Source organism: Anguilla rostrata, chromosome 9, assembly GCF_018555375.3.
Source record: "Anguilla rostrata isolate EN2019 chromosome 9, ASM1855537v3, whole genome shotgun sequence".
Classification (NCBI taxonomy): Eukaryota; Metazoa; Chordata; class Actinopteri; order Anguilliformes; family Anguillidae; genus Anguilla; species Anguilla rostrata.
In genome coordinates this window covers 41,332,807-41,346,666 of record NC_057941.1, presented here as the reverse complement: position 1 = coordinate 41,346,666, position 13,860 = coordinate 41,332,807, and the positions used below count along the sequence as shown (strand labels likewise).

Genomic DNA, 13,860 nt, shown 5'->3' with positions numbered 1-13,860 from the left:
TGTATGGGTTCCCAGCCTTGGTCCTCAGACTGCAGTGTGTATGCTGGCTGGGTTTCCTTCCAGCCTTAATTCCACAAAACTCAAGTGGCAACTATCTGACTGCTTGCTGCCTCTCTTGCCCCCTGCAGGTGCCTTGCAGATCTGCACTCTGCAAGGGCCAGTCACAGCAGGCAAAAAATCAGCCTGCTGAAAACCTTAAAACAGACCATCGCGACGAACTTCAGCGACTTCTGTGGGACCGAGCAGCAGGTGAGAGACACGCACCTACACACACACACACACAGACGCATAAACACGCACCCCAGTGTTCTTCCGATATTTATTCCCATAGGCAAGATTCTTTTTAAAAATACAGGCACCAATTTTCCGTAACCTTTATAAACATCGGCATGAATAAGATGTTTTCTACATGCATGTCAATAAAGTAGCTGCCTTCTTCGACAGATCGATTGACTCAAATTGTTATGCTAAAGGGAGATTGAGAGAGTTGTGCTTTAAGTAGCAAATCAAGATTGAGGAGATATGGTGTATGATGTAGCATAGGAAAGATTGCTCACAAGCACAAAAGGCTAGTGACTCCAATGGCTAGGACCAGGTCACTGTTGAAGCCTAACACCTTCTCCTTCTCTCATGGGTTTTCTCTGTCTCACTGCAGGATGCTCATGAGTTCCTCAGTGTTCTCCTGTCCCAGCTTAAAGAGGAGGGCGTTTCCCTGAGGACAAGGGAGGGGCTGCACCCCTACACCTGTTCCATTGAGGGATATTTTGAATTTGACCTCCTGACCACCAGAACGTGCCTCAGGTGAGCCGCCATGTGCAGTCTCTCCCATGTGCTCGGTTAAACTGAACAGTTGAATTTCCTTAATGGGAACTGACTCCATCCCCAGCCCTGCCTGTGAGTGTTCATTTCTGTGTCTCTGTGGTTCCCTCTCCAAAGCTGCGGGGAGAAGGTGCGTAGAACGGAGTCCTACAACTGCTTGTCTGTGGACTTAGTCCTTGGGGGCTCTGTACAAGACAGTTTGGCCCTCTACTTCAAGGTAAGTATCCACCAGGGAGACTTTGAAATGGTGCAAGCCGAGTGTTGAATGTGTTGCTATGCTTTGTGGTGTGCGAGGTCAGTGCTGAGTGTGCTGCTGTGTTTCGTGGTCTGTGATCTCTGTGTGGAGTATGTTACTGTGTTTTGTGGTCTGTGATCTCTGTGTGGAGTATGTTACTGTGTTTTGTGGTCTGTGATCCCCGTGTCGAGTGTGTTAGTGTCCTCTATGGTCTGTGCGCTCTATGTTGAGTGTATTACTGTGCTTTGTGGTCTGTGATCTCTGTGTTGAGTGTGTTAGTGTGCTCTATGGTCTGTGATCCCCATGTTGAGTGTGTTAGTGTGCTTTGCTGTCACAGGGCTGTCAGCTCTGTGTTGACTGTGTTAATGTGTTTTGCTGTCACAGGGCTATGAGGTAGAGTGTCGGTGCCAGTGGTGCTCTGGGCAGTTGGCCACTGTGGAGCCAACGTTACAGTCACTGCCTCGGTAAGTGCAGCCTCCTCCCCTCTCTTTCAGTCCTTCTGTCTTTCAGCACATCTGGGCCGGTTAAATGACCACTTACCTGGTTTAAATAAAGGATTCCTCTGTGCGTCTGTGCAGAGTGCTGGTCGTGCAGCTGAAACGGTTCAGCTTTAACTCCAGAGGGAACCTGGTGAAGCTGCACGATCGTCTGCACATCTCCCCACAACTCAGCCTGCAGGCCCACAGCACGGCCAGCGTTCGCTTGCCAGGGACGGCCAAGCCCCACCTCACCCATGGGGATTTCTTTGAAACCTCCCCATCACCAGGGGGTGCTGTTCCCTTTGCAGGTATTTTATGCTTCAGACTCATTCCAACCAATTTCACTTCCTGTGATTTGGAAAACAATTTAGGCCCAGAGTGTCAGAGTGTACTACTAAAGTGCCCCAGTGTCTGTGGGTTTTTGGTGTGTTTCCACACTTAAGTCTTAATTAGTTAGTTGTTTTGGTAAGAGGTCCATACACCTTGGTTCCATGGCCTGTATTGGCTGCTGGTTAAGAGGAGACCACAGAAACCTGCAATCCCAAGCTGAGGGGTAAGTGTGTAGAATCTTTGGTCGTACAGATGAGGTCTGATGGTGTTTTTGATTTTGTTTGGTTCCCCTGAAGCTGAAAAGAAGAACCCTGTGGAGGGATGTACAATCAACAGAATAGAGCAGAAAAGCTACTCTGTGGTGAGGAGAGAAGGAGGGAGAGAGAGAGAGAGAGAAAGAGAGAAGGAGAAGAAAGAGTGAAAGAGTAGAATGGCAGTAGCCAAAGTCTGCTCCTCCCTGGGGCTGCCCCATTAATTTATCTAATAATCACTGACAGACAGGGACCTCAAACTGCCGTCCTGGATTGCTGTGGTGTCTGCTGGTTTTTAGTGCATTTAAGCACCTTTATTCAGTGTTGTACATCACTGATTGTTTAAGGAACCTGATTGTTTCCACAGCCTAAATCTGCCATAATGGCAGGTTGCTGTTGTTAGCGCTGATGGAAAATAATGGTGGTCTGGGATAGGGCAGGATGGGGGGTTAGGGTTTGGGTGTGTACCCCTTCTGACTGTAGGTCTCTACCTTCTGTCTCCTAGAATGAATATAGAATCACCAGTGTGCTGTCCCACATTGGGTCGAATATGAGACACGGTAAGATACACTGGAGGCACAAAGTCCACACTCACATGTTCCTGGGCCCTGTATGCACAGTCTGATCCAGAGACATTTTCAGTCTATGATTAACCCACTATTACAGTCACACTGAGCATAGACTGAACATCCATCTATAATTCTGCAGGTCATTACATCTGTGAGAGCTGTGAGTCCAACACACACTGGCTCTCATTCGACGATGAGAGAGTCCAACAGCTGGACCAGAAGTCTGTGTTGAGGCAGAGGTCAAACTCCGCCTATATCCTATTTTATGAGTACAGGTGAGAGCTCATCCGTAACTATAGCCCTGCCATTGTGTGAGTGTGGTACAGGTTTAATTACTGCTGAGCTGTGACTACAGGTAAAAAGCTCCTCTGTGGCAATAGCATCATGTGCAGTTCTGTGTTGGGGGAGGTTTTCCGGTAGTGTGACTGGGCTGATGTCTGTTGTAGGGGTGCTGGTGAATAGAGATCTTTATCGAACAGAGATCATGGCCACTCTTTAATGAAACTGCACCTCCAAGAGCATGGAGCAGCCAGGCCTGTTTATGTTTTTTGCTGATGTTATTTGAAATGTATAATAAGAGCACTGTAGAAAAGACAAAGGGTCATTCTATGACACTGTGCCATTTTAGATTTCATGTGTCCATGTATATAATTTCATTAGCCCTGTAACCAACACATTCATTACTGAATTGGTTAAAAATACAAAACATAAAACACCCATTGTTACGCTTATTAGTAAAGTATAAATAGGGAGGCTGGAAAATCATTCTGGAAATTGTTTCTCATCCTTGCAATTCAAAAAAGGGAGTCTGAGGCACTGTCTTGCATTTAAAAAATGTTATCCTTCAGTAATCTGACAGGGTAATTGTATGTGGGTCCAGGTGCTTTTCTTTTTCCATCAATTTACAGAGGTCAAAAAATAACTTCTCTAAGTCCAGGGGCATGTGTGCCTGTTCATTCTTAAGCAATGATTTCTGAACAATGATCTTTTCCTTGTATTTTGTTGAGTTTCCCCAGAAAAGACTGAACCAAATTCTGAAACATGAATAAAGGGTTTTATTTCTTCTTCTTTTTTATTTGGACTAAAAAGAAGAAAATGTAAAAAAAAGATTAATTAATAACATTAATACGTGTACATGTTTGCGTGCATAAACCAGTTCTGGTCTCTTTGGGCTTCTGTACTCCAGTATCCAGTAGTCTCACATTCTTTAAAACTTGAAACCTGCTGGAGTGACTACAAAAAATTTGAATCACTCCATCACAAATATCTCATGCATTACATCAACCCAGTCATCCAGCATTGTTTTGCAAAGATACTCATCTTCTTTCTATGTAGAACCAAAGATTGCTCTTCTGACACCTAGCTTGACAAATGTCAATGGAATTTCTACCTTTAGAATGGCCTCCATGCTTTCATGGATCCCCTTCCAGTATCTTTCTCCTATTTTCCCTTTACTGTATATTATGTTTGCTCCTTTTCATTTTTCTGGGAGATGATCTTATTGCCTCATTCAGATTCATAGGTTGCTGAAAATACTTTGTGCCACAGATTCCATAAGCTCCGAATCCTCTTCCTCTTCTAATTATCTGTTCCAAATAATGACATACTTGTAGATATACATTGGCATTGCAGACTCTATCCGAGCGCTAGCACAAAGTTATAGAAACTTTACGATATCTGTAAAATCCATTGTAGCTATTCTCTTTCTTGTAAAACCTAATTGCTCCTGGTCAAAATCGTGGCTTGAGGCCCGTCCTAGTCGACTCTGACAACTGTGATCTAACCTATTTGGGACAAAGTCAGTCATAAGTGCACACTTGCTACATCTTTCAAACTTCTTTCATTCCGCTCACTCTGTTGGTATCCTACCATATTGTAAATGTTCCATGGGTTAGTAAAAGGCATCCCGATTATGTGCCCTACCAATCTACACCCCCCTAGCAGTGCTTTCGTCGGAATATCATCACTTACTTCCACCCGGCTGTGTAGGCGGAGTTGCATATACACACACCAATGGCCGTATTTGTGCAGTATAGAAGTAGTTCTTAAGACATGGGACAGTCATTACCCCTCATCCTTAGGCAGCTGCGAGTTCTTTTACCTATTCTTATCAGGACTGGCGAGGGAATGGACCCAAAAGCAGAGTAAAAAAACTCAAACTTCAAAAGGCAAATCCAAACAAAGGCTTTAATCACAAAAAGTAACAAAAAGCAGGAAACCAAAGCAATGCCACGCAGGGCTGCTCACAAAAAACAAAAACTTTCTCAAAAAGGTAAAACGGCAAAAAATCCAAAAGCCCAAAAACATGCAGAAACAGAAGTCGGGTGGGGCAGAAAGACAGTCAGGCAGAATACACATAGGCAGGAACAAACGGGCAGAAAACACAAGCGCAAACACACGCGAGAACATAAGGAACCAGCACCCGAGTCAGGGAAGCAAAGAACTTAAAAAGACACAACACTAACGAGACACAGGAGGGCACAATGCACAATCAGACCACAGAGAGGGAAGGGAAAATGAGATAACCAAAAAACAATAATAGAATAATTTAAAACAATAATACAATTAAACAGGGAAAAGGAACAGAACTACAAACTGAAGTGCCCAAAAAAGGAAACGCAGACAAACACAGAACCATGACAATTCTGGAATTTTTTCCTTTCCATAAATCTTGAGTTCCTTTTGTCCCAATTGAAGAGATGGTTGTCAGTTACCTTGACTGATAGCCCCTTATTAAACCTTATTCTGGCTGATGGTCATAATGTCTGTATTGTTCTAATAATGGTCTCATATAAACGCGTCAAGCCCCACCAAGACTGCTCCAATCATGTTCTGTACAATTTCATGCAAATACGTGGAGTGAGCGTCTAATGTTGTATTACGTTTGTCTTTGTCTAACAAATCCAGTTTAGTCTGCCTAAAATGTTCTCAATCAGTCTAGCTAAAATGAAGGCAAACAATTTGTAGTCCTGGTTTAGAACACTGATAGGTCTATAATTTGCACACGCCAAACTTTTGGCTACTACAGGGCGGCTGATTCCTCCCCCTACACGAGCAGCAACAAGGTCTCGACTCTTTGCAGTTCTGGCCCCACGATGGTGGAACGATCTTCCAGTGGAGGTCAGAACAGCAGAGTGTCTGAGCACCTTCAACGAACTCAAGACGCACCTTCTCTGTGTACCTCTCTCTCTTCCTAACCCCTCCATAACTATAAAAAAAAAAAAAAAAAAAAAAAAAAATTTGTTCAGACTATCTGTTTCTCCTTATGTATGCATCATAGTAAAGGCTTTTATCTACATGTTGTTCAATGGACTTAAGCGGACTTGATCCTGAGTTTGGTTACTCTGTTGTAAGTCGCTCTGGATAAGAGCGTCAGCTAAATACCTATAATGTAATGTAATGTAATGTAAACTGTCAATCCCCTCTTTTTGGTATGACTGAAATAACAGCCTCTTTCAATGAGGGTGATACCTCACCTTTCTCCATCCCCCAGTTAAATGCACTCAATAGCATGGGGGTAAGTGGCTCCTGGAATGATTTATATCATGATGTGCTGTAGCCGTCGGTGCTTAGCACTTTGTTTGCCTTAAGTTTTGTTATGACAGCATTCAGTTCCTCAGTGGTAGTATTTTCTGTTAAACTCCTGTTCTTCTCCTCTGTTTCTGTGGGTAAGCCTAATGAGGTTGTTGAGGTCTCTAAAGGTATGGCAATGGTAGAGTGAAATTTGTTATTTTTGCTATAAACCTGAGGCGTTTAGATCTGAAATCATCATCAAAAAATGAATATGGCACAAAATTACAGACAATCATCTTTTATTTCATGGTATTTACATGCATATATGTTTTACCATTTTAGAGAAACAGCTGTTTCTGTGTTGAGTACCTCCATTTTCAGTTGTGCAGAATTAAGCTTACGAATGCTGACAGGTGTTAACTGTAGCTCAAGTGTTTCCTTTTGCCTTCACGCATAAAGGAGCAATGAGTCTCTAGTTTTAGTTTTAGCCTTTGTTTTCATCTGTGGAGACTGAAGACCAGAGAACTAACTATGGATAAAAACAGCTATTCTGTAAGCTGAGCGAACAGAAGAATTCATTTAGAAGGATAGCACAGAAACTGGTCATATCAAGTACAGAAGTTTGGAAGATCCTGAAAAAGAAAGACACCTGTTATGGACTCAGAAATATACACCGTACAGATTGGCTGTTTTGAGTTGAGTACCCCATTTTCAGTTGTGCAAAATTAAGTTAACTGATTAACTGAAAAGTAAATCAAAACAATAAAGTGTAATATTTGGTTGCAGAGCCCTTAAATGAAATAACTGAATCAAGTCTGTGATCCACTGACACCAAATATTTGGTATCTTCTTTAGTAATGCTTTCAAGGCCTTTTCTGCAGCTGCTTTCAGTTGATCTTTGTTTCGGGGGGGCTTTAGTTTCCTCTTTGGCAAGTAACTGACTTAGCCAGTCCAAAATATTTCACTTTTTTCCATTGATGAATGCTTTGGTTGCATAGGCAGTGTGCTTGGGGGTCACTGTCTTGAGGTTATCAGCACTAGCTGATGAGATTGGAGGACTTTCTTTGTACATACCCAGGCAAAATCTGTCTATACACTTCCAGGTTCATCCTACTGCTGCCATCCTTCATTACATCATCAATAATGATTAGTTAGCCAGTTCCAGAAGCAGCCATACATGCTGAAGCCATGACACTACGTCCTCCATATTTCACTGATGATGCTTTGGTGGTATGCATTGGATCATGGGCTGTTCCATCCATTCTCCACACTTTCCATCACTTTGGCAAAGGTTTATTTTGCTCTCATCTATCCATATAACTCTTCTTGTTCTTCTGTGTGTTTGTTTGGCTAGTTCTAATCTGGCCTCTTGCTTCTTGCTGCTCTTGAGAGGTTTGCAACTTGCTACGTCGCTGCTATAATTCTGCTCTCAAAGTCTTCCACGTACTGTGGCTTTTGATATTTTCACCTCTGCCCTCTGTAGACTGCTGGTGATGTCACTGACCACAGTTTTAGGGTTTTTCTTCACAGCTTCAAGATTAGTCTGTCATCAACTGTGGTCGTATTCCTTGGCCGATCTGTACGGTGTATGTTTCTGAATCCATAACAGGTGTCTTTCTTTTTAAGCATCTTGCAAACTTCTGTACTTGATATGACCAGTTTCTGTGCTATCCTTCTAAATGAATTCTTCTGTTCTCTCAGCTTACAGAATAGTTGTTTTTATCCATAGTTAGTTCTCTGGTCTTCAGTCTCCACAGATGAAAACAAAGGCTGAAACTAAAACTAGAGACTCACTGCTCCTTTATGTGTGAACAACTCAGGCAAAAGGAAAAACCTGAGCTACAGTTAACACCTGTCAGTCATTTGTAACCTTAATTTTGCGAAGCTGAAAATGGAGGTACTCAACACTGAAACAGCTGTTTCTGAAAAGTGCTAAAACATATAAGCATGTAAATGCCATGAAATAGAAGCTGCTTGTCTATACTTTTGCCTCACATCCATCCTTTGAATGCAAATCCAAATGCCTTAAGCATAAAGCAAAAAAAGCAAATTTTCCTTGACCGTTACCATACTTTGTGGGGGCACTGTAGGATCCTGTAATATATTTGACACTCTTCTGGATATTCTGTACTATATAATCTGTAGGTTTGGGATGGGGATCCCTTATCTTCTATATGGTCTTCTGCTGCTGCTTTCTTGTTCTGTATGCTAATAATTTTGTAAGCTAATGTTGTTCTATCTTCAATTGTTCTTTCATTGGACCACTCAAAATATTTGAATTCAGTCTCCAAAGGGTAGTTTTCTCCATTCCTCAGGTTCAGGGTCTTACTGGGCTATCATCTGAAAGATCCATTATTCAGCCATTAGAATACATGCTTTTACTGCAAGACAGAGAGCCTCGTACTCCCTTTTTGGATTTATAACCTATTGCGATGTTACTGAATTGTACAGCAAAATTCTAACAAAACCAAGTAAAATAGTTAAATTAACAGTTGGGGTTAATTCACCACCAGGGTTTCATGTAACACACACACACACACACACACACACAGCTATGTTGACCTATACAAAACCCATCTGTATTATATTTCTCTCGTCTGGCTGGATCTGAATCCCTATGCTGTCGGTATTGTTACTGTTTCTCAGTAGCGGAATGGCACATCATAACAAAAACTAACCAAAAGTATGAATTACATTGTTGTATACTGTATATAGTTAATGGTAAGTACGGTAAATATTTTATGAAATTATTTATATTGTATTAAGATAGATGTGTTAGACTGTAACTGAAATTCAATACATCCTTAAAAGTAAAAAATACATAACATACCATATATCAATGAAATAAGAACAAATAATTATAACAGTAAGATATGGAAAACAAGTTGTGCATATTGTGTAAATAATGCTGTAAATAATGCAAATGCACATAATCTTGTCAACCCTGTTACCCCAGAAAAGTAACAGGATTCACGGTAACTGGGTTGATGAAAAATATCATAACTAAACCATACGGCAAAGACATTGGCTCTACACTGTGTGCATTAAAAAGGTATGTAAATTTAGCATACATGATAATAATGGTAATTTAGAATATTTCAAAAAAAATGTTTCTCTATGTATTCATGATCACTGGGCTGACACATCAAACCTTAAGAAATCATTTGATTTGGCTTTATATTATCAGATACACATTGTGAACATACAAAAAATGTAGTCCATTTATTGTTAGTTCAGATTAACAGAGCAATTTGTCCTTCGGATGTAAAATGGCACATTTTCGTAGAATGACCCAAATAAATCATTTTATGTACTTGAATAAACTTTTGAAACCACACATGCGTTATGTAGTATTTCTTATGTTCAGCTGAATGTAATTTTAATCAACATTTTGTAAAGTTTTATGTGGGTGAAAAAATGAACAAGGGAATGTCTGCTGTATATTGTAAATGTATGTATATTGTATATTGTAAATGTATGTACAAGTGTATTTTATATAGAATGTATATTCTGCACCAAAGTAATGTTAAAGATGGTATAAAGCAACTGTTTGGCAGTTAAGGGTGGTAATAGTGTTTATACTACTGGGGTCGTGCTGATGTGATAAATGATACCATCCATTATCTTATTTTACATATATATTTGAAACTTGTTTTACTGGTAAAGTTATTCTTGAAGACACAGCGAAATAAACTGTAAATAAATATTTGGGGCTCATTATTTTAGTGTTTGTGTGTGCGTGTGTGTGTGTTCATGTTTTTGGTGAATATACTTTGTTTTCAAATGATCCATTTATAATCATTTTGAATTAACCCTTGTGTTCAGTTTTGATCATATTGACCCATTGTAAACTTTTATGAAAAGAGGAATGACCTTTTTGGGAGATGAATTTAATCTCCAGTGAATAAATCTGGTTTAATAAATTCTTGTTTTGTGTTTCTATTAATTCTTCACCATCTGTATTTTCTCTATGTATTTTTGCCTTTGTGGTTTCTTTGAGTGTAATAACATGAAAGATTAAAAATAATTGAGAATGTCAGTGCAAAACAATAAATATGAATATTCTACTGCATAAAACCCTTGTTTCATTTCATTTTTTCTCAGATAGACATAATTTATGCCGCCATGACTTCATTACAGTGGATTTTTATAAATCTTTTTCACAAAAACTGAATGACACTTCCATTGTCAAATGTGATCTAGCAGAGGTAAATGGCAACCATTAACCATATACACTGAACAGAAATATAAATGCAACAGTTATCAATTTCGAAGATTTTATTGAGTTCAAAGGTAATAAACGTAAATCAGTCAACTGAAATAGATTCATTAAGCACTTATCTATTGATTTCATATGAGTGGGAATATAGATATGCATTTGTTAGTCACAGATTCCCCAAAAAAAGAAGATACCATGAAATGAACGGAATACCGATCAGTATCTTGTGTGACCACCATTTGCCAACGCAACACATCTCCTTCGCATTGAATTGATCGAATTGTTGATTGTAGCTTGTGGAATATTGTCCCACTCCTCTTCAATAGCTGTACGAAGTTGTTGGATATTGGTGGGAACTGGAACACGCTGTCGTATGCGCCGGTCCTGAGCATCCCAAACATGCTCAATGGGTGACATGTCAGGTGAGTATGCAGGCCATAGAAGAACTGGGACATTTTCAGCATTGAGGAATTGTGTACAGATCCTTGCAACATGGGGCCGGGCATTGTCATGCTGAAACATGAGGTGATGGCGGTGAATGAATGGCACAGCAATGGGCCTCAGGATCTCATCACGATATCTCTGTGCATTCAAATTGCCATGGATAAAATGCACTTGAGTTCTCTGCCCATAGAATATGCCTGCCCATACCGACACCCCACCACCACGGATTACTCCGTTCACAACATTGACATCAGCAAACCGCTCACCCACCCTACGCCATACATGCTGCCTGCCATCTGCCCTGTACAGCTGAAACTGTGAGTCATCAGTGAAGAGGACCATTCTCCAGCGTGCCAGTGGCCATTGAAGGTGAGCTCCTGCCCACTCACTTCAATTGTTACGCCGAACTGCAGACAAATCAAGACCCTGGTGAGGACGTCGAGCACGCAGATGAGCTTCCCTGAGGCGATTTCTGACAGTTTGTGCAGAAATTCTATGGTTGTGTAAACCAACTGTTTCATCAGCTGTCTGTGTGGCTGGCCTCAGACGATCCTGCAGGTGAAGAAGTCAGATGTGGCGGTCCTGGGCTGGCGTGGTTACACGTGGTCTGCAGTTGTGAGGCCTGTTGGATGAAGTTCCAAACTCTCTGAAACGATGTTGGAGGTGGCTTGTGGTGGAGAAATGAACACCCATTACTCTGACAACAGCTCTACAGGACATTCCTGCAGTCAGCATGCCGATTCCACGATCTCTTAACTCAGGCATCTGTGACATGGTGTTGAACAACAAAAAACTCAACATTTTAGGGTAGCCTTTTATTGACCCCATCATAAGGAACACCTGTGTAGTGATCATGGCTTTTAATCAGCATCTTTTTGGACTTGTGACACTTATTTATCCTTAAGGCATAAACCTTAACCCTTTAAATGATAACACAGAAACTTGTCTAATGAATAATATTCTTTAGATGGGTAGGTGGTTTCATTGCCATGGATTCGCTCCATTGTGAACTGGTTATGTGAATACATTTTTGGGAAATATTTATCGGAAAACTGACAACTTTTTTTGCACTGAATTGTCCAAATATTTGTTTATTTGATATTATATGATGAAATACTTCCCTTCACTTGAGATTGGTTTGTGCAGAAGGGAAATGTACACTTCAATGAACCATAAAATATGGGGTTTCATGTAAAACATGAAATAGCAATTGATATGCAGGACCTTTGATTTGATGCAAAGAACCTCATGGACCCGGCTTGTAACACTCACTCACGTTTAGCAGGCTGAAGATTCTCCGCTATGGGGAGCTATTAGCACTCAAGTAACTGAATGCTGCTTTGGATCAATAACACTGTTTCTTGTTTTTAGCCTGAAGAGTTTTCTCTGGTCTCATCTGACTTCATGCTCTCTGTAAGATAAACTGATGTTTGCATCAATGAGTGTCTTGCTTTCTGGTCTTTATTTTTTGCTCTATTGTGTTTAGTCACTATCAACTACCAAGGTAGATCTCAACGGTTAAATATAAACTAGATTTCTGATTTTAAGTCATTGCTTTATTCAAAGACATTTTAAAGAATAAAAAAAGAAAAACAATGAAGTAATTAATATTGATGGCAGATATGTCAACAATCTTTGATTTGCCAATGCATTACATTAATTTAATGAAGCAAGGGATAGGTTATAAATAGTTCAGGAGAAAAATGTTAATGTTAGTTTAAAAAATAAACATGCAAAATATGGCATTACATGTGTGTAATGGTTGCAACCAATAACCTAAATTAAAATTTGAAAAGGGGTGCATGAAAGAGTAGATAAATACTTTAGGACCACATGCAGTATGAAATAATGAATATATATATATATCAAAGAGGTAGAGGGCTTTTGGCAAACAGAAACACTATGAAAGTTTCATTTGCCAGGTGGCATCGGGCAGTAATGCAGAGTAATGGTTAGGGAACTGGGCATGCAGTTTGATTCAGTAAATACTCAGCTCTATAAATAAAGTATGCATAAAAATTGTGCAAATGTTTAGGCTGTTTAATTTTCTCTGTGTGAGAGAAAATTAAACAGCCTAAACAGCTAAATTTAACCCTGACTTAAATAAAGTTAAATAGCGTTTCCTTCCAAATGTAATTTGAGGACCAGAAACTTATAGCACTTATAGTTTACAAAGAAAGCAAAAGTAACAGTTCTTAGTAGGCCAGGGATAACTGAATTAACTGAACTCCCTGGCGAGGAATGCCTAAGAATAAAAGACATACAGAGAAACAAAGAAAGATCCAAGTGGATGGAAGAGATTTTACATTTGCAGGACTAGTGATGGTACATCATCCAACAGGTCGAAGTGGAAAAGGTTAGGGGAGCCACTTTTCCTGCATCAGTCATGGCAGACAATGATTCAGCGATATTTTAATGCATTTTATCAGTATGGACTTTCAGGTTCAGTGCCTTCTGTCAGTTGCCAGACTGTGAAAGACTCTGTCACAGTTACATCAGTGAGCTTGCATGTTTTTGAGTTTGTGCTGAGTGTTGTCACTGAGTCTCCAAATGTAAAACTGTCAAGTAATAACCAAATGAGGATATAACCTAATAATACTCCCCTTTGCGTCATTGTGCATAGACCCAGCCAGGCATCATTTTGGGAGCCACAATGAGTTGCTAGCTGGCTGCAGCATTCTTTTCTTTGAATGCAAACACAGATATTGGTATGGATCTCTCAAATTTATTTTCACCCAAAACTGTTAAAAATAAGAAGTGGAGTACATTAAATATCGGAGAAACCACGCCATATATAATCTCTACAGAAGAATTTTTTTTTTTTACCTCACCACAACTGATAGTTTTTGCATGAACTAGTACAGGCCTACTGAGCAGATGGACTGACAGAGTGCTCATGTCCTTAACAAAAATAAGAGGTATGGCTGAAAAGACGAGGTGCCCTCATTCATAAATCAGTCCATCCTCAGCCACAACCAACCTCGCTACTAATGTGTGCAAA

The 13,860-nt window shown here is 40.2% G+C and overlaps 1 long non-coding RNA gene across 1 annotated transcript; it reads left to right on the top strand.

Annotated features, from left to right (window-relative positions):
- Positions 1 to 901: 901 nt before the first annotated feature.
- LOC135262416 (uncharacterized) lies at positions 902 to 2,978 on the top strand. The gene is made up of 5 exons (XR_010332229.1): positions 902 to 1,036; positions 1,439 to 1,518; positions 1,633 to 1,841; positions 2,620 to 2,674; positions 2,823 to 2,978. It is a non-coding gene; the product is annotated as an uncharacterized LOC135262416 (long non-coding RNA).
- The last annotated feature ends 10,882 nt before the right edge of the window (positions 2,979 to 13,860 follow it).